We start from the raw sequence: 19,998 nt of genomic DNA, 5'->3' as shown, positions 1-19,998 counted from the left end.
TGGGCAAAATGACCCTGATTGGATAGTTCTTGGAGGGCAATGAGAAAGGCAAGAAAGTACAAAGTGTTATCTGTAAACAGATTTGATGCCATGTGCTATGAGGTAGAAAGAATATCCCAACCTGCTAGGCTATGGCAGATTTCCTAAGAGAGGCCTTCAAGTCAAAGAGGCTTAAAAACTGCTGGTGGGGTGAGCAACCTCCCTTGCTTCTTGGGAAATTATTCCATGTGAGCAGGTATTGTAGTTAGACTAATCGCAGGCCTCCAGCATTGGAGCCACAGCCACTTGACATTCTTACCCAGCCGTTAAGTGTCTTTGTTACCAGAGCCCTTTAAGTGTTAGGGGAATTTGTGGCCCCTCTTGAGGCATCCACACTCTTCATTTAAGCATACTCCAGATGACAATAAAAATCACACTCTGCCTTGTAATAGGATATTCAAGAGTTGCGAACAGAATGAGTCTTTGCAATTTTGAGAGGACTAATGCCTTGAGCTTCTACACAAATAAAAGATGCAGAGGATTAAAGCTGGGGTGGGGGCTGGCGTTTCTCAGTCCTCTCCAGTCTTGCTTGACAGGCTGGAACTTGAGAACTTGACTGCATCAAAATGCAAAACAAATGCTGTTTGTCACCTGTAGTTGGGAGGACCCAGATGCAATTTCTGGGCTTGAACAATAGGGGACAAAGAAAACTGTACACTGGGGAATGCCAGGTCTCTTATTTACGTCATGGCTAAGAAAAAAGAGAGGCAAGAGGAGGGGATCCTGGAAAGAAATGGCTCTCTAGGAAGTTCATACAGGAAATCACTAACCTATGGGACTTTTGAATCTTCCAGAGTGGTCAGAAGTTGAGTTTATTTAGCTTTGAACACCTGTGAGTACACTGACTTCTGGAATAAAGTCAACAGACAAATGAAAAACATTCTTACTTATCCTGTTACTTTGGCATGGCTGACTTACTTGAGGTCCCCAAGAATTCTTTATTTTGATTTCATTTCAGAACTGACAGATGCATTCAGTGGGGCAATCTGTGCTATTCCCTGACCTCTTGGGGTGCTTACTCTGTGTTTAAAATATGCAGTAGAAGATTGGAGGAAAAGAGGCCCCAGAAAAGAGCACATGTTGCTCCTTAGCCTTTCCATGTGTGTCTTTCCAAGAGCGAACTGTAATTTCTGTGCCTGGTTTTGCACAATTAAATTATAACCCTCTGCCTTGCTTTCTTACTTGCAAAGAGATGCCTATATCCAGTATTTAGTGAGAATTTACATGCATTAGGCATTATGCTAAAAGCCTTACTTGTCTTAAGTCATTCAATTTGTTGACCCTTATTTTACCCTTTTTATTTGGTAGGCGCTAGTATATGAAGGGGCCAGTCTTGAGAAAACCATATTAATTGGTAAGGCCCTTCCTCTCCAAGGCGCACCTTGCCTTTGCCTTGGACTTCCTATCAAGCGTCTCACTGTCATTGCCCTTTCTTGGGACAGTTCTCTGTTCTAGAAGTTTTGTGATACCCTGACTTCCATTAAGTTTTCTGTGGCTGTTGCTTCCTAGGGACCCATGTGGGTTTAAGGTAATCTCATCCCATAATGAGAGTTATGTTGTTAACTGTTGCTGATGGTGTGCTGTGTTTGATCTTGCAGACAACAGAGTGTTGTAACAGCACGCTTCAGTTCCCTGCTGTGAAGTCCATAGTGTTGCCAAGGGGTAGAGAGAGCTCCTGACTCCCTCAACCACAGCACTTGGTGGAAGTCTACTTCACTCACACACATCTACAAGGAAGGCTACTCTAGACCTTTCTAACATGTCAGGAGTGTGGACCTATCCAGCAATTTCTGAGAGACGAGCTCTATCATTAGGAATAGAATATAGAGGAATAGTGGAGGTGTTGAAGTCAGGAGGGCTAGCCCCTGATTTCAGCCCTCTGTAACTTTTGGGAGACTGTTAATTCTTCCCTCTACCCTGTCCCATGCCCTCTACTTTGTCATTGTCAAGTATAATAGTAGTTCATTCTTACCAATCTCAAAGAACTGATAGCACAGAAACTTGCTAGTGCAAGCTAAGGAAGGTGCCCACTTTGCAAGTTAAATGCAAATATGTCAGTGGAAAGTAGTGATATGATGAAAATTACAAACCTGGTTATAGCAAGTAGACTACCTAGAGGACTGTGCATCCCAAATTCAGATGGTATAGAAAGAGGTAAGAAGGAGGCTGAGGCATCTCACTGATCATGGACTCTCAACATGCTCTTCCAGGAACCTTCTGTGCCTTGCCTACTTCATTATTGACTGTTTACCTGAATTACAGCAGAATGACTGATTGAGATGAGACATATAATGTTATTTAGCTGTAAATTTGTTGCAGACCCTATTGGACATGAAGTCAAAGTAAGTTATGATTGAACAACAGAAATAAATAGCTATAAGTACAATGGAAACATGAAAATCAAAATAAAGCAGGCTACTATTTTGTTCTGACATTAATTGTATAATAATACCTATATTTAATGCTGTGACTCAATTTTGTGTGCCAAATCAGAAAAACAATTGATATAAAATATCTGAATCAGCAGTGACTGCTTTTCATTGTTACTAGGTTCTTTTAGCAAGAATCTTCAGACACAAATTAATTTTTTTTTTTTTTTTTTTTTTATTTTTGACAGGCAGAGTGGACAGTGAGAGAGAGACAGAGAGAAAGGTCTTCCTTTTGCCGTTGGTTCACCCTCCAATGGCCGCCGCGGTAGCGCGCTGCGGCCGGCGCACCGCGCTGTTCCGATGGCAGGAGCCAGGTGCTTCTCCTGGTCTCCCATGGGGTGCAGAGCCCAAACACTTGGGCCATCCTCCACTGCACTCCCTGGCCACAGCAGAGAGCTGGCCTGGAAGAGGGGCAACCGGGACAGGATCGGTGCCCCGACCGGGACTAGAACCCGGTGTGCCGGCGCCGCAAGGCGGAGGATTAGCCTGTTGAGCCACGGCGCCGGCCACAAATTAATTTTGATACTGTAAACAACCCCAAGGCCATGGGTTAGCTAGTAGTTGCGAATGGGTTTAAATGGACTCAAAGGTCTGTTTTCTAAAAATGTAATTAAATTATTTATTTTAATATTGAAAGGCAAAGTGGAAAGGGAAAAATAATGAGAGAGAGAGAGAGAGAGAGAGAGAGAGAGATATTCTATCTGCTGGTTGAGTCCCCAGATGCCTGCAAGAGTCAGGGTTGGACCAGGCTGAATCCTGAATCTGGGAACCCAATGTACGTCTCCTGCATAAGTGGCAGAGCCCCAAACACTTGAATCATCCTCCACTGATCCTCAGGGTGTGTATTAGCAGGAAGCTGGAATCAGAAGCAAAGGTGGGACTCAAACCTCAGCACTGGATCCAATATGGGAAACAGGCACCCCCAAACTACAGCCTATCACTGTGCCAAATGCTCATCACAGGTCTAGTTGCTTGAACCAAAAAAGGAAAAATCTTCCAAAGATCACAAACAACTCTTCGCCCTTCCAGTCACAAAATGGGCAGTAATTTAGAATATAGAAAGGCTGGTTCCATGCTTGCGAAGAGGCCGGAGGTGGGATAGGATGGAGAAGATGCATGGAGTAGAAGTAAGTAAAGGGGGCCAGCGCGGTGGCTCACTTGGTTAATCCTCTGCCTGTGGCGCTGGCATCCCATATGGGCGCCGGGTTCTAGTCCCGGTTGCTCCTCTTCCAGTCCAGCTCTCTGCTGTGGCCCGGGAGGGCAGTGGAGGATGGCCCAAATGCTTGGGCCCTGCACCCGCATGGGAGACCAGGAGGAAGTGCCTGGCTCCTGGTTTCAGAGCGGCGTAGCGTGGGCCGTAGTGGCCATTTGGGGAGTGAACCAATGGAAGAAAGACCTTTCTCTCTCTCTCTCTCTCTCTCTCTCTCTCTCTCTCTAACTCTACCTGTCAAATAAAGAAAAAAAAATAAGTAAGTAAAGGCTACTGGGAAGAACATATATGGGAACACTGGCTGGCCAGGAAGACCTCTAAAGAGGCAACTTTAAGGAAGCAGCCAGATAAAACCATACAGCCAAGCTATATGTGGCCACAAGGTATGGCATGGAGAGAAGCAAAATGGAGGTTGCCTTCTGAAGCTGGAAAAATTTTTGCCCTCCCAGTTTATGATAAAACCACCCTTCTCAGCTAAATAGAAAAACCCAGCCCTATTGGATGAGGTTAGCTTATCTCAAGACATTACCCCAAGGAGCAGGCTGAAACTCAGAGACTGGAAAATACATGAAGACATGGCTGGAATAGAGGAAGAGGGTTTAGGTGTAATCAGTGGTGTTGATGAATCTGTGAAAGTATTAAAAATGGAATTCTCTGTTGAAATCTTTACAGGGTAGGAGCAGAAAGGCTAGGCAGGAAGAGCAGTCATGGTCTTCAGCACTGCCGAGAGGGGGTGAGCTGGGTGATGATGGCTGTTCACCATGCCGGCGAGTAAGTGCGTCCCCAGTACAGAGTACTTCTGCCTTTGTAGCATCAGATTTCCCATCTCCCAGCTCCTCTGGTTCCTGGAGCCTCTGACTCAAAACTGGCTTTTCAAATACCTCTTCCCGCAGAGAACAATGTGCAGGTACTTAAGGAAGCCAAGTGTCCAGGCCTGCTTGGCAGTTATTTATCTCACTTTAAATCAAGAAATTTTATTGCAAATCTGCATAATGCATTCATTTACTCCAAGTTTGTTTATTTTATTTTTTTAACTTCTCTATTCCATTTCTCCAAGTTATGTTCAACTTTGGGGCATGGACAGAATAATTTTTTTTAATTTGCAAAACTGAGTGATCCTGCATTGAGGTAGTAAAGAAAATAGAAGCTGGAGAATAAAGTAATGAGGACGGCATGCGGCATATTAGGAAGACAAAGCTTTCACAAATACTGGCATTAAAAACACAAAGCCTGCAATGAAACTGAGCAGACAAAAGCAGGACTGCAAAGGCCCCTGTATGCTGAAGAGCTTGGTAAGTAGCAAAAGCTCAGTGCTATCCACGTGTCTGGAGTGTGGAATGTATCATTTCCTGCTTTAAACCACCTATGGAGACTTGACGCACTGTTGGGCAGCAATTAACAGTCACCGCAGAGCTGCTACAAGGCAGAGCTGAGACTCAGACCCCAGGAAGGTGGGCATCAGTGGCCATGCTCCTGAGCACGGCACCACCTGCCCGCTCTGAGCACTACAGTCTTCGAGGAAATGAATATAACCTTTGATGGACGGTGTTGGAAAAATGTCCTCACTACACTAAGAAAAACTCAGGTGGGACTTCTACTTGTGTCCATTAGACTATAAACTGTGCTGGGATGCAAATGTACTTAAGGACTACAATGTGAAAGGTAAGCCTACCAACTCAAGAGAAGAAGCAGTCTTCCATAACCTAGAAGTGGAAAAAATTTCCCAAGACCCTAAAAGCCCAAGTTGTGACCCACATGATGAAAATAATGTGGTGGATGTGACTATTAAGGATCCCTGTTTCATGAAGTCCAGCATTGATAAATTTGATGAAATACTACAAATTGATAAGCAACAGGAAACCCAAAGGAGCAATCAAGAAATCTAAATGAAAAAAAAAGATGATATAAAATAATTCACAGAAAGAGAAACTTTGTGTTAATGAGCATATAAAAAGACATACAAACTCATTAGCAATGTGAGAACTCCATATAAAACACAATGAAGAACAGGTATTTAGCATAATGGTAAGGGGCTGGTTCAGACAACTGTATCCTGTGGGGCTGGTGTGGTGGTAAAGCAGGTTCAGACTCCTGCCTTCCACATCAGAGTGTGCAGGTTTGCTTCCTGCCTCCAGCTTCCGATTTTAGCTTCCTAATGATGCAGATCCTGTGAAGCAAGTGAAATAACTTGGCTTCTGCCACCCATGGGAAACCAGGATTGGATTCCTAGCTCCTGGCTTTGGCCATAGTCTAACCCTGGCCACTGTGGGCATTTGGGAAGTGAACCAAATGGGTTCTTCCTCTCTCTCCTTCTCTTTCCCTCTCTCTCTCCCTCTCTCTTTCTCCCTCCGTTCTTCTCCCCCCATATTTCTGCCCCCCAATTAAATACAGAATCTCCCATGAAATATAATTGATAACCAATTATAAAGATCAAAATTAGAAAGATGGATAATATAAATATTGGTAATGGATAACAAAAGTATTGGTGAAGACCTTAGGGAATGAGAATGCTCATACATTGGTGATAGAAATATATATATATATAAATATATAAATATTACATATTTATAAATACAAATATATATGTATATATAGTGTGTATATATATATATATATATATGAATATTGTGATTTGGGGATATAATCCAGCAGCGTTAAGGATAAAGAAAGAATGAATTTATTCTACTTTATCTATTATTCCTTTCTGGTAGCAGTAAAGAACGATTGAACTTATTCTATGGTTCTCCTATTTTTTTTTTTAAAGATTTATTTATTTACTTGAAGGGCAGAGTCACAGAGAGACAGAGGAGAGACAGAGATCTTCCATCCACTGGTTCTCTCCCCAAATGGCTGTAACAGCTGGAGCTGGGCTGGTTCCAAAGCCAGGAATCAGGAGCTTCCTTCAGGTCTTCCACATGGGTGCAGGGGCCCCAGCACTTGGGCCATCTTCCACTGCTTTCCCAAGCCATAAGAGAGAGCTGGATCAGAAGAGGTACAGCCAGGACTCGAACCAGCACCCATAAGGGATGCTGGTGCCACAGACAGCAGTTTTACCCACTATGCCATGGTACTGGCCCCTTTACTGTCAATTTTAACCTTTCATACATTGGAGAGACAAATGAGAGGAACTAATTACTTTGGACCAGTAGAAAAGTATAGAAATGATGGAAACTTTGACAGAAAGTGCTCCTTGGTGTTCACAGTGTAAGGAAAAGAAATACTGGGACAGAGCCCTTCAAACACTGCAAACTCACTAATTACCAGATTCCCAAGAGCCATCAACAGATTCTGATTCCAGGGGTCCAGGGAGAACCCAAGAATGTTTGAAGTTTTGAAGCAAGCAGTGCAACAGGACTTTACTAGACATGGGCCTCACAATTCTTTACAAGTTCAGAGGAAAGAATGATGGGGTCCCAGGACTATAGTCTGAGAAAAAAAAAAAAAAACAACAACACAGATGAGTTAAGGGGGAAGTAAGGCATTCAACAGTTAGATACTGACAACAGAGCTGAAAAGTGTATAGATGAGGTAGAATGCAGTGGAGGGATGGGAATGTAAAGAATGGCATGTGGTTGATGAACCGGGAAAGACACAAAAGACTGGGAGACAAGCACATAATCTAAAACACATACGAAGTAGAAGTGGGTAAGGACAGTATCAGGAGGGGTTCAATTTGAGAATAAGCTCAAGCTTGGGAAAAACGCAGAGGACAATAAAAGGAATTGTTAACGTATGTTTAGGTGAATTCAACGAATGATTCAAATGCCCCTTGGGGCAGATATTATAGCGTTAGCAGATGACAGAGAGAACAGAATCTGTTAGCATTGCCTTTGCTCTCATCTTCTCTATCAATGAGAATGATCTTCAAACTAAATCAGAAAACAACAGATTAAGGACGAACTGAAGCCAGAGAGAGGTGATAAAACTAAGGAGAGCATCTAGCTGCTTTAAATGTGGTCACGTCTGCAGGCCCAAATGCATTTTACCCAAAGTCACTGAAGGGATTCGAAGATGTAACTGCAGAACTGCTGTAGGAATCTCTGAGCAATCCTGGACAATGTGGGAGGGGCGGGAGACCTGGACTAAGGTCCCAGTTTATAAACGGAAGATCTGTATCTTGAAAACAGTGTAACGGTGAATTTCAAGTTGCTGAACAAGCAATTAATACTTTATAGAAATGTAGGAATAAGAATATGGTAATTGCTAAACACTAAAAGAGGACCACAAAAAATTAGTGCCAAACTTATTTCCCTTCCCATGTAGTGGTGTTAGGAGCTCTACCTTGCATAAATGATTCTTTGATCAAGCCAGGTATGAAACAGTGACAAGAAGTTATTCAGACCCATTGCAAGTCCAGATTCAATTACTGTGCGATTTTTTTTTTAATGACAACACTCTATATATGTCTTTTGTCATTGCCTTTTTCTACTCTAATGTGATGTAGGACTTTCCAATATCTTCAACAAAAGGGGAACATGAACTCCTGGAGCCTCCCCTTCACTATTACTCTAACAGTGACTGGAGATGCATGCTCTCCATTCTCTGTATGACTTTATTTTATTGTTGTTAAAGATTTATTTGTTTGTTTGAAAGGTAGAGTTACAGAGTGGCAGAGGCAGAAAGAGAGAAGGGGAGAGAGAGGTCTTCCATCCACCAGTTCACTCCCAAAATGGTCGAAATGGCCAGAGCTGCGCCAATCTGAAGCCAGGAGCTAGGATCCAGGAGGCAGGAGCCTCCTCCAGGCCTCCAATGTGGGTACAGGGACCCAAGGTCTCAGGCCATCTTCTACTGCTCTCCCAGGCCACAGCAGAGAGCTGGATTGGAAGCGGAGCAGCTGGGACTTAAACCAGCGCCTACATGGCACATGGTTACTTCACCAGACACGTCACAGCACCAGCCCCTCTGTTGGACTTCAGAGAGAAATCTGCATGCTTATGACCTGTGATTATCAGCTTCATGAAACTCTGAAATATTGTTTCATTCCCTTGGCTAATGCTATCCTTTTAAACCTCAAAAGCTTTCATGCTTGGTACTTTCATTGTCTACTCTCTACAGGTATTCCCCCCCCCCCACCCCGGCATCATAGGCCCTCCTAACATAATCTCCTGGTTTCATTCACCTAAACAAGTTCATCCACCTTATGAAATGTACAACTGTGCCTGTGCTAGCCCATTCTCTTCAATAACTCATATGCTTTGGGGGTCTTCATCTCTATATGCCAGACAGAAATTCTGCTTTCCTTACAAGCTGAATTAGACCCAAGGAGTTTTCATGGAGCTTAGTCAAAGTCCAACACCTAATCCAAGGTGTTCACCCATACACCTGACCTCAAAAGGCTTCATTGTCACCAAAGAAGTTTGGACACACACACCTGAAGTTCCCAGGACCCATTCAAGATTAATTATATTAAATCATCAAAAATGCCTTTCCCTTCCTCTTCTGCCTGTGCCTAAAATGTAGCAGGGACTGAACACTTTTGCTTTAATAAAGATTGAGTGAATAGATAAAAACATGTTGGTATAAATTTAGTATTCAAGGAGGCTGGAAGAGAAAATATCATGGTGGAGCAGAGAAAGGCAACCATATGATTATTATTCCAAAAAGAAACACCATGCTTATAGTGCAAGTCTAGGAAAAGAGAAACTTTTTCACCAAAAGTTTTTTGTTTTTGTTGTTAAAGGAATGATGTTCTTTTATGTGCACACTCAATAGAGCTTCTAAATGAAGGATAATACCTAAATAATTTTAAACACAGTCTCATTGTTTTCTCTATTAATGTCCTAATTTACTACTATACTATAAAATGTACAAAAACACAATTATGTACTAACAGCCTTTTAAGTTTTTTCTTCAATTTTCTGGGAAAAATGACTCTATATATAACTAAAGAGTAAAGTAGAATTTGAAAGAGAAAACTTTACAAGGTGAGAGCAGGAAGGAGTTTTCATGGGATGGGCAAGAAGGGTTACCCCAGCTCTCCCAGGACCTCCCACTGACAGGATGTTAGCTCTGAAATGTCTGGGTAAATATGCAAATTATTCAAAATAAAATCATCTTCACCCACACTGTGCCCTCAGGATTGTTCTATAACCATCATTCTACCAATATAGAAACAGTTAACACTAACACTATTTAGTTGAAGCAATATGCAAAAATTCAGGAAAAGGCTTTCAAATGATCACTTCAAATATCATAATTTTTGATATGTGATTATTTGATAAAGAAAACACACACAGTTGAAAATAATTAAAAGATGTTTAAAAGAATAATTTTTGCCTTACTTTTTTTGCTTAATTTTACTTGTTTGTTCTTTAAAGATTTATTTGTTCATTTGAAAAGAGTTACAGAGCATGTGGGACAGTCATCTGGGGAGTGAACCAGTGGATAGATGTTCTCTGTGTGTGTGTGTCTCCCTCTCTCTCTTTCAAATAAATAAATAAATATTAAAAAAGGAGAAAAAGAGAAAAGTCTGTTTATTTTGTGCCAAAATATAGGTCCTCTTTTTTAGATTCTGATCACGCAAATCTACCATTGTATAATCAGGTTCTTATTCTCTGTATTTTCACCTCCAAGTTCTTACCTTTCTTACCCCCACTCTGTTTAAGAAGATTAACACCTTGTAACAACAACTTGTGGCTTACCTTCCTATGCATTTTAAATTTGCATCCAATTCAGTCCAGTGTAAACTTCAGTTTTAAGAATGTTTTGGAAATGTCTCTGCCTTATCCTATTATTTTTTGTATAGTAAATTTCTGTAATCTCTGGAATATACCCTTCTTGGAAATATCAGTTCACTCTTAGAGTTCCAAAAGACAGTCTTGTGAAAGAGGAGGAATCCTCATCAGGAGGAAGGGATCCGAGTTCTAGATTTTGTGCAGCTCACTAGCTCCTCTAAATCTCAAGTTAAACAGGGATGTGATCTTACTACTGGGTGCACAAGGATAAGAATGGAAGCAAGGAGATGGTGTTTATTAAACTGCCCTGTAACCTCTAGACCGCCCTAAATAATAAAATATTATTTTCAATGTGTGTTTGCATCTATAATTCCAGCATACTATAGGCAGCTACCAATTTGAAGTACCTTGAGTTTTAAATCAGTGTGTTGTTAATTTCAGCTCTGGGATGGTGGGCAAAGACCCCAGGATCCTCACGCATGGAACAAGGGTTTCAGTCATGTCACCAAGATTCTTAACTATCTAAAATGATTTTATGTTATTCAAATTACTCCTTTGACTAAACATTTATTGGGTTCCTGCTGCGTATTGAGAGCCTCTGGGAGTCCAAGATGGATCATTTCTTCCAGAGGTTTACTGGATGTGTAGCATATTTAACAAGATGGGCTCCATGCTGCAGGAAGGCAGTTGAGTGGGGCTTTGTCTCTAAGTTCAGGATGCTCAGCATAAGGGGGCAGTCAAGTTGGGGGGGATGGCAACATTCTGTGATAACCTATTTAGGACAGGCTTCCTCAGGCCCTCTGCAGGGCTGCAGTTGGAGTACGTTCAAGAAAGGCTTTGTGGATGAACAGCAACAGTTTTCTCTTGTCTAGGAGCAGATTTCTACTCCTTCCTTTGCATTTATTTCTTCTGCTCCCTGAATTTCTTGCCTTTATAGCCAATTTGTAGAAGAGATTACTCCCAAGCAGTGTCACACAGGCTGGACATAGTAATGAGCTAAAGACAGCTATAGATAAATTCCCAAAGGAGGCTAGTCTAGACACATCCTTATTAGACTGCTTAGGAAAAAAAAAACCTATTGCTTTGAGGGTAAGTAGGTTCTGTTTGGATTCTTGTCTCATCACATTTTTTTGGAGATTTTGAAAACTAGAGAGAATGAAAACCTTTTTTTTTTTCTTCCTCATAGCTATTGGTAGGGGATTGCTGTTTTTTTATTTATTTTTTTTAACCATAATAGGGCACTTCTGAATTCTATGATGAAATGTGGACTGGCTTTTGGAGAGCAATGAAAACAGACGAATCAACAGACACAGGAGCAAGTCAGAGGCTGAAAATGACAAAGGGGTGGCTCATGGCTACAGTTATGAGCACATCTTAGTTGTGAAGAATGAAGGTTATGTAAAACCCAAGGCTATGAAAGTCGGTCCGGCTTTTGTGTCTCCAGCATCTCACATCAGAAGAACATCCAGTGTGACTGGGAACCATGACAGAGCCCAAATGCTGCCAGTGTAGCTGATCCAAATGGTTACTCTCCTGTCTGTGTTTCTTGTGGCAAATTTAAGAGAAGGCGATAGAGAGGTAAGTCCAAGACAATGCTCTATTTTCTTACAGGCATGAACCAACATAATAAAATCCTAGATAACAACATAAAAATGACTTCATTCTGTGATTAGCACAGGGCTGACTTAGAACTGTGAAGTGAATTATCTTAAGAATTGAGTCCTTCAGGGTCACCCGCAAACATATGAAACCCATTTACAAGTGCCCCCATCATCCAGGACATGAGAAACCACAAAAAATCTGAAATAAATATCCAGCCGGCAAAGATAATCTACAGCCATGCTGCGCAAAGAAAAGCTCCACTATGTCTCTTTCTTCCCTCCTGCACACGTGGTTTAAATATTCACTTCTCCATGTTCACCTGATGTAAAATTCTGTTATCATTATGGGGGAAATCTATAATGTACCGACCCTAGAAAAAGCATGAGTTCAATTACAAATCCCATCTTTGCATACACACTGAATACAAGGCACTTTCAGCTGTATTTTTTTTTTTGGACAGGCAGAGTGGACGAGTGGACAGTGAGAGAGAGGGACAGAGAGAAAGGTCTTCCTTTGCCGTTAGTTCACCCTCCGATGGCCGCTGCTACCGGCGTGCTGTGGCTGGCACACCATGCTGATCTGATGGCAGGAGCCAGATGCTTCTCCTGGTCTCCCATGGGGTGCAGGGCCCAAGGACTTGGGCCATCCTCCACTGCACTCCCTGGCCATAGCAGAGAGCTGGCCTGGAAGAGGGGCAACTGGGACAGAATCCGGTGCCCCGACCAGGACTAGAACCCTGTGTGCTGGCGCCGCAAGGCGGAGGATTAGCCTACTGAGCCGCGGCGCCAGCACTTTCAGCTGTATTTGTAACAAGAACAAACTGGGAAGAACTTAGCAGCTGTGAGACTATTCCTTTCAAAATCCCCCACAACCATGTCTGTCCTATAAAAGAGCTTACTACTCCATAAAAAATGGTTTTCTCCTCTTGAACAGTTGGTTTAGGTTGTGTTTCCTTAGTGATACACCTATACCTGGGGGGCAGGCAGTGTGACAGACACTGGGATACTGTATGAACAAACACACTGAGCAGAAGCCATCGTATATCTCTTCAAGGAGGTCTGGTCTCTGGAAATCAATGTTTTCTCCCCTACATTTCACTTCAAAACCATGCGATAGCCTAGCAATCAGGCTTAGACACTCAGTCACCTTTAGCAATTCCAGAATCAAAATGGAGTAATTGCCTCCCATTTCCAAAGAGGCTGCTCCTGTGTTGGAGCTGCAGGTGCACAGCTGCTGCCATCAGGGGACGTGCAGAAATCCCTGCCCATGGAGCTGTCTTATTTGGTCAGCTGGATTCTCATTTCGTGAAAGCTCCTATGTCTCTGCTGATGCCTCCCCCTTCCCTCAGTCCAGTCCAAATGGTGGGAGCGACCACTCATCAGCACCAGGCCTGCTGGGAGAATCCCCCCGGCATCCAGCCTGAGGGCTTTCTTCCTTTTTTTTTTTTTTTTTTTTTCACCAATCCTTGCTCAAAGGAGATGATTTGGGCTCTATCTATCAAGATTGATGGACAAGGAAGAAAGACTGTGACCAACTAGGATTAAGAGCTTAATCATCAATACAACCCTTCAACAACTGGTCTTACCAGAAACTGGTTTCAAAGATATTTTTAATTTAACACCATAAATGGGGAAGGTGGGGGGTGGGAGAGAGCAAAGTGTAAGAGAGAGATGATGCAATAATCATTGCCCAAACATTTCTAATGCTATATTCAACTCTGTGCTATATTCTAGAAAAATATTTATTTAAAAAAATAGAATTTCACTTATTTTGAAGGGAAAATCGGGAAGTTTGAACTAAGAATACATACTTTTTTTTTGGGGGGGGGAACAAGATTTATTTTGTGATACCTGAGCTCTCTGGTCATAATTGACTACTGTGACAGACAATAAACTTAACTATATTATTAAAATCCCGTATGAGACCTTCAACCTTGGTTTAAAATAATTTGCAAATATAGAATAAGACATATACCCTATTACTCTTAAAATATTCTTCACTTAATGATAGTTATCACAAAATCAGAGTTCATATTTTTAAATCACTAAGATACAATTATGTAGATAATGCCCATTTCATATAGGATACAATGATAGCAGTTGCAATTTAAAAAAAAGTTGGAATGCCCTGAGGGTGATTTGCTTGACATCAGTATACATTTTATTAGCTACCATATTTTAAATGTGATAATAACAGGTAGAATAGAGACCAAAGCTCCAATCCTGTTTAAATTGACTTTGGCAATTATACTCCTGGTATGTAATGTTCATCTTTCTTCTTTACAGTATAAAAATCACATGTTCCAGGACTTATGAATGTTTTATCAAATCATTTACTGATTCATGACTGTGAGAAAGTCACAGAAACAAAAAATAACAGAATAAATATGGTTACATAGTAAAGTCTGAGCACCATCTGAAGATAAAGTTTATAGCATTGAAAAAACAAGAAAATACTAAAGTTGTTAATGATTTGACTAGGATGGAATGCAACAATGATTACAAATTTAAATATGCTTTATGAATAGAAAAGTCTATACATATAGAATGTAGTACATAAACAGTTGAAAACAGTGAAAATTAAAAGTTTGGGGAACTTTTTAAGTTCTTTTTTTAGATCAACTTTGAAGAGGTTTTCTCCTGTTTATCTAATCATGTGATTTTCCATAGTTGTTGTCTATTTGCCTATAAAAAAACTGTTGAAATCTTTACTTAATATATACTAAATTGATCTTCTATATGTAAAGATAATTGAAAATGAATCTTGATAAGAATGGAATGGGAGAGCGAGCGGGAGATGGGAGGATTGCGGGTGGGAGGGAAGTCATGGCGGGGAAAAGCCACTGTAATCCAAAAGCTGTACTTTGGAAATTTATATTTATTAAATAAAAGTTAAAAAAAAAACAAATCTTAATTCATGCTCCCTGAAATTTACATTGATAAATTAGGCTGTTTCCTTATGGCAATTGCAATGGCATAGTTTGCTATCTATGGCAATTAACTTTTATTAAAATTAATTTTTCCCAAATTGGGTACCTTGTCTTATTTACTCACTTACTAATTCAAAGTGTTTTCTGAATCTTTGACATGTGCCAGAAAAGGACTAAACAATAGATCTTAAAAAGGTAGATAAAAACACATAGTCTATCTATTCCTATCAAGAATACATACTTTTTAAAGTTGTATTGATTTAAAATTCATGAAGATGGAATTAAAAGATAAGTTTATCTGAGTGCAATTTTGAAATCTATGCACACAAGGAATCTTCAAAATGTTCATGGAAAATGTGTATTACAAAAAACCTGCATGGATTTCAATTTTTCACCAAAATTAACCTATCTTTAAAAAATCTTTTAAAGAATTTATGTAAAAGGAACAACTATCATGTATTTCACATATACAGCTTTAAGAACATGATACTTCTCATCCCATACTCCTTCCACTTCCCACCCCATACTCCTTCCTTCCCTTACTCTCATCCCCCCTCCTCCTTCCTTTCTTTTTCATTTAATTTTTGCAGTGACCTATTTTCAATTTACTTTATAATACAAACTTAATCCTCCATTAAATGAAGAATTCTACAAGTAGTAAGCAGAAAAACCACTGCTCCTCAGGAGTACAGAAAAGGGCTATAAACAAAACTCACCTTTTAATTTCATTTTTCCACAAACTTTTTAGAGTACCCATGTACAAGTAGTAAAATTTAGTAAAAGGATGAATTGCCAACAAGTTGTAAAATAACTAAATTGTAACCTATCTTGAAAATCATTAACTATGTAAAATATTAACTATGTAAATATTAATAAAACAAGGGAAATATCAAAAATATATTTTATTAGAGACAAACCACTACAGAAACCAAATAAAAATGATGGTACATAGTTAATATGAGGTCAGAGATTTTGATCCTCAAATATTAAAAGCCAGGTGAGAAAATATAAACAACTATTTTGGGGGACAATCCAAAGCCCTCTCTTTCAACGCTACTAAGGATTACAGAAAAGAAATGATTTGGAGAAAAGAAGGCCACTTGTGACTGTGCCTCAGACTATTAATGTACCATAGAAATATGACTAAAAGTTATTAAAAGACAATAGAGGAAAAGAAACACAAAACAAAATAGTAGTTTGGGAAGTGTTTATAAGAGTTGTGGTGGAGAGGAACCTGACACAAAAATAGCAACACTTCGGGGAGTTTATTTTGAACAAGATTATACTCTCATAAAGCCAACATTATTTCAGAGCAATCAAGTGCATCGCTAATGTGCGAAATCTAACTTTATGAGATGCAGCAAAGCTGAGGAAAAAGTTTCCTTTGAGTGATTACTCTGAAAGTCTAATCAAAGACACTCTCCCCTGTTATCAAACACAGATGTGCAAACCAAGGAGGTGGCTTCTTACTGAAAAAGATTGGCAATAAGATTGAGTACCTTGAATTAAATTCATCTCCTCATCATACCAAATCCTATATATACCTGGGAGGCTCTTCAAAGTATACACACACAGAATAATGTTCAACACATGTTTGCCTGTGATATTCTTTTAACTTAAACCCAAATCTTCATAAGCCAAACCAGAACCCCAGGTCTTTCTGATATAATAGCGGCATAGAAGACTCCTGACTGAAGTACAGCAACATTCCGATGCTGGGGTAAAGCTGAAGGGGAGCCAGGCAAACCACCACAAACCAGAGACCTTTGTTAGCCAAGACAGAGGCTGCTTGGCCTTGGTGTGGCTACATTTTGGTGCATGCTTATTGTGGGATTATACCTCAATAAAAGAACTCAAGTCTGCATTCCATCAATTGACACAATCAAACAAAATACTCTGGACCACAATGTCCTTCCCTCTTTTCTTCCTTTTTTTTTTTTTTAAAGACTAAATGCATTTATTTTCTAAAAATATTTTATCTGTTTATTTGAAAGGCAGAGTGACAGAGATTGAGATTGAGATTGAGATTGAGATTGAGAGAGAGAGAGAGATCTTTCACCTGCTGGTTCACTCCCCAAATGGTTGAAACCTCTGGAGCTAAGGCAGGTCTAAGGCAGGAACCAGGAATTCCATTCTAGTCTCCCACATGCATGGCAGAAATCTATCTTCCACTGTATTCCCAGCTACATTAGCAAGAAGCTGGATGGGAAGTCTGCTATCTAGCAGCCAGAACTTGAACCAGTGCTCTGATACGGGATAATAGCTTTGTAAGCAGCTTCTTAATCCACTACACCACAACACTAGCCTCTATGTAGTCTTTTTAGCTAAAACGTTTTCTTCCTAACATCTTATTGTATGATTGGGAGGATGTCAAGTATCTGAGTGTTACATACTTCCTAATTAAACCTCAGTTTGCATTTCTAGTTTAATTATATCTTCAATTCTTATCACTGAGAAATGCTAATGGCAGGCAGTCTTAAATACAAATGAATAATTAATAGCCACATATTTCTTCTTAAAAATTTCAAAGTTTAACCAAAGAAATCCTGTGTTGTAACAAAATGATTAGGTCGTCCAGGGAAATGGATTTCTCTTCATTACATATTTGTCTTGAAAAATTGTTAATGCAGCAAGAAACAACAACTTGGATGCAATTTCCTATCTTACTATGGCAGACCTATCTTACACCAGTGGAACTTGGAGAGACAGGCTAGAGAAAGATTAAAGGAGATTACATAGGAAATGACTCTTTTTGGTATTTTCTTCTCAGTTTTTTTTTTGAAGATTTAGTTGTACATTTCACATTCTCCAAACAGCCAATGTAACAGTGTAAAAGACCAAAGCTAAAGAGATTACCAATTTCTCTCTTATTTCCTGCAGATCCTTTCCAGATATCTTTTTCTATCTTTCTGCCCCAAAGTGCAGGCATCATTATTAACAAAGGACAGGCTACAAGGATGTGCCGGAGAGGCCAGTTGTTCAGGAAATAGCTATCATTTGGCAAATGGCATAATAAACACATTATGATCTTTGATGCAGTGGGTAATGAGCCAGTACACATACAATATCAATGCTAAGATGATGCTCTATCTCCATATGTATCTTTTCTTATTTTACCTGAATTTCCCTTTTCAATTTGTTTTGATTTTCCAGAATTCAACAAATCACTTCGTAACATTGTCTATGAATTTGTATTACTGTTATTGTCCTTTCCTTTTTCCCATTTTGCTGCTGTAACATGAGCATCTCTCTTATCTAACTGCTTTTGTCTTTCTCTCAAGTGGTCACATTCAAAAGCAAGAGTCAGAGTTAGAGAACTATAGAGCATGGATGTCTCTCCAACTCAGGGACTGTTCTGGAAGATTAATATTCCCAATTGACTCTTTCCATTACTTTCAGAGTGTTGAGCGCTAATCATTTTCAATGGGGCAAATGTCAACATTTTGTGTAATGAATGGGGAAACCAGTATTTTGGAGAACCTTGCCCATGCCTGGTCCTTTGATCACCTACCCTCTGTGCCCTTCTCATTTCAAACTCAGTGCTCACGGAGCCTCTTTCCTGCCTCTGTTCTTTTCCCCGCCCATTTTTGGGTTTACTCCTTCTCCTGACATTTGCGAGCTACCTCACATTTGAGTTCTTCATCTTGCCTGGGTCTGTGTGACCCTGATACAACAGAGTGGATTTTTTGTGTGTTGATGAGATATCATAAAACAGGACAAGAGCCAGCGCCATGGCACAATAGGCTAATCCTCTGCCTTGCGTCGCTGGCACACCGGGTTCTAGTCCCTGTCAAGGCACCGGATTCTGTCCCGGTTGTCCCTCTTCCAGGCCAACTCTCTGCTGTGGCCAGGGAGTGCAGTGGAGGATGGCCCAAGTGCTTGGGCCCTGCACCCCATGGGAGACCAGGAGAAGCACCTGGCTCCTGCCTTCGGATCAGCGTGGTGCGCTGGCCGCAGCGCACCGGCCGCGGTGGCCATCGGAGGGTGAACCAACGGCACAAGGAAGACCTTTCTCTCTGTCTCTCTCTCTCACTGTCCACTCTGCCTGACAAAAAAAAAAAAACAGGACAAGAAAGACAAAATTATCTCTAACAAAGACAATGTTCCATGCATAAGTGATGGAGATGCATGGTGCATGCTATCCAACAAAACAGAGTGTGCCACTTGGTTGCAAGGAATGCCGGTGGAGCAGACAGCTTCTTTCAGTGCCTTTAGGATATTCTTCAGCTTTTGACTGGTGGCAACTCTCCACTGAGGTAGCTCCCAGTCAGTGGGGGAGCACAGGGTGTGTTCATGGGGCCCCTGGGACAGCTCGTCTTTGCAATGGAGTGACTCCTGAGTTGGCCAAGACTTGGCAGATTTGCCACATGATCGAAGGCTTTCCCTGCCCAATTCTGCCTCTCCTTTTTCTATCTTTCTCAGGTACCTCCTCAATAAACCTCCTGCACTCCTACTTTGTCTTACCTTCTTCTTCTTGGAAGACCCAAATGACAGATATTGATTACCATTATCCACCTATGGAGCGCTTTCTTTTCTAAAAAGATATTCCACAAGTCTCCCTAACTCACCATCAGGATAGGGTAGCAAACATTACTTTCAACAAGAGGAAGGACAACAAATGAAAAAGAAAATTTGCAGTTTGTTTCTCAGTTTATTCTGAATTTGAGGGAAAGTGTCTTTCATGAATCTTACTACTTTTTGCTGTTTATAAAGAGAGCTCTAAGTAAAATGCCCTTAGGGTTCTTTGAAATCACATTTTATTTTCCTTTGTGGTAGTATTTGTTTTTTACTCTAATCTCTCCTTCCGCAAATTACCTTTTAGCTTCTTATTTCAGGTTATTTAGAATTTGTACATCCAACAAATTGCATAATTTTTACCTTCTGAGTGTTCTTATAGAGGAGATTGGCTCAACCATGTTTACTTAACAAAAAATTAGATTGTATTTAATTCAGGCAAATAAGTACTTGAATAAGTAGTTATTTCACTGAAAGTTTTTTTTTAAACCATCATTTTCAATGGCTCAATGGCAATCTTGAGTTGGACACTTATTAGTGTGCCACATAGACTAGCCATGGAGTTCATATCATTTCATATTTGAACCAATGATTTAAATG

The 19,998-nt window shown here is 40.5% G+C and overlaps 1 protein-coding gene across 1 annotated transcript in view; it reads right to left on the bottom strand.

Annotated features, from left to right (window-relative positions):
- The window catches only part of PARD3B (par-3 family cell polarity regulator beta), a 1,146,588-nt gene that overhangs the window by 269,448 nt on the left and 857,142 nt on the right, over nt 1-19,998 (bottom strand). The window lies entirely within an intron of this gene.

The sequence above is a fragment of the Lepus europaeus genome, chromosome 1 (genome assembly GCF_033115175.1).
Source record: "Lepus europaeus isolate LE1 chromosome 1, mLepTim1.pri, whole genome shotgun sequence".
In the NCBI taxonomy this organism is placed as follows: Eukaryota; Metazoa; Chordata; class Mammalia; order Lagomorpha; family Leporidae; genus Lepus; species Lepus europaeus.
This window is presented reverse-complemented; position numbering and strand designations above follow the sequence as displayed.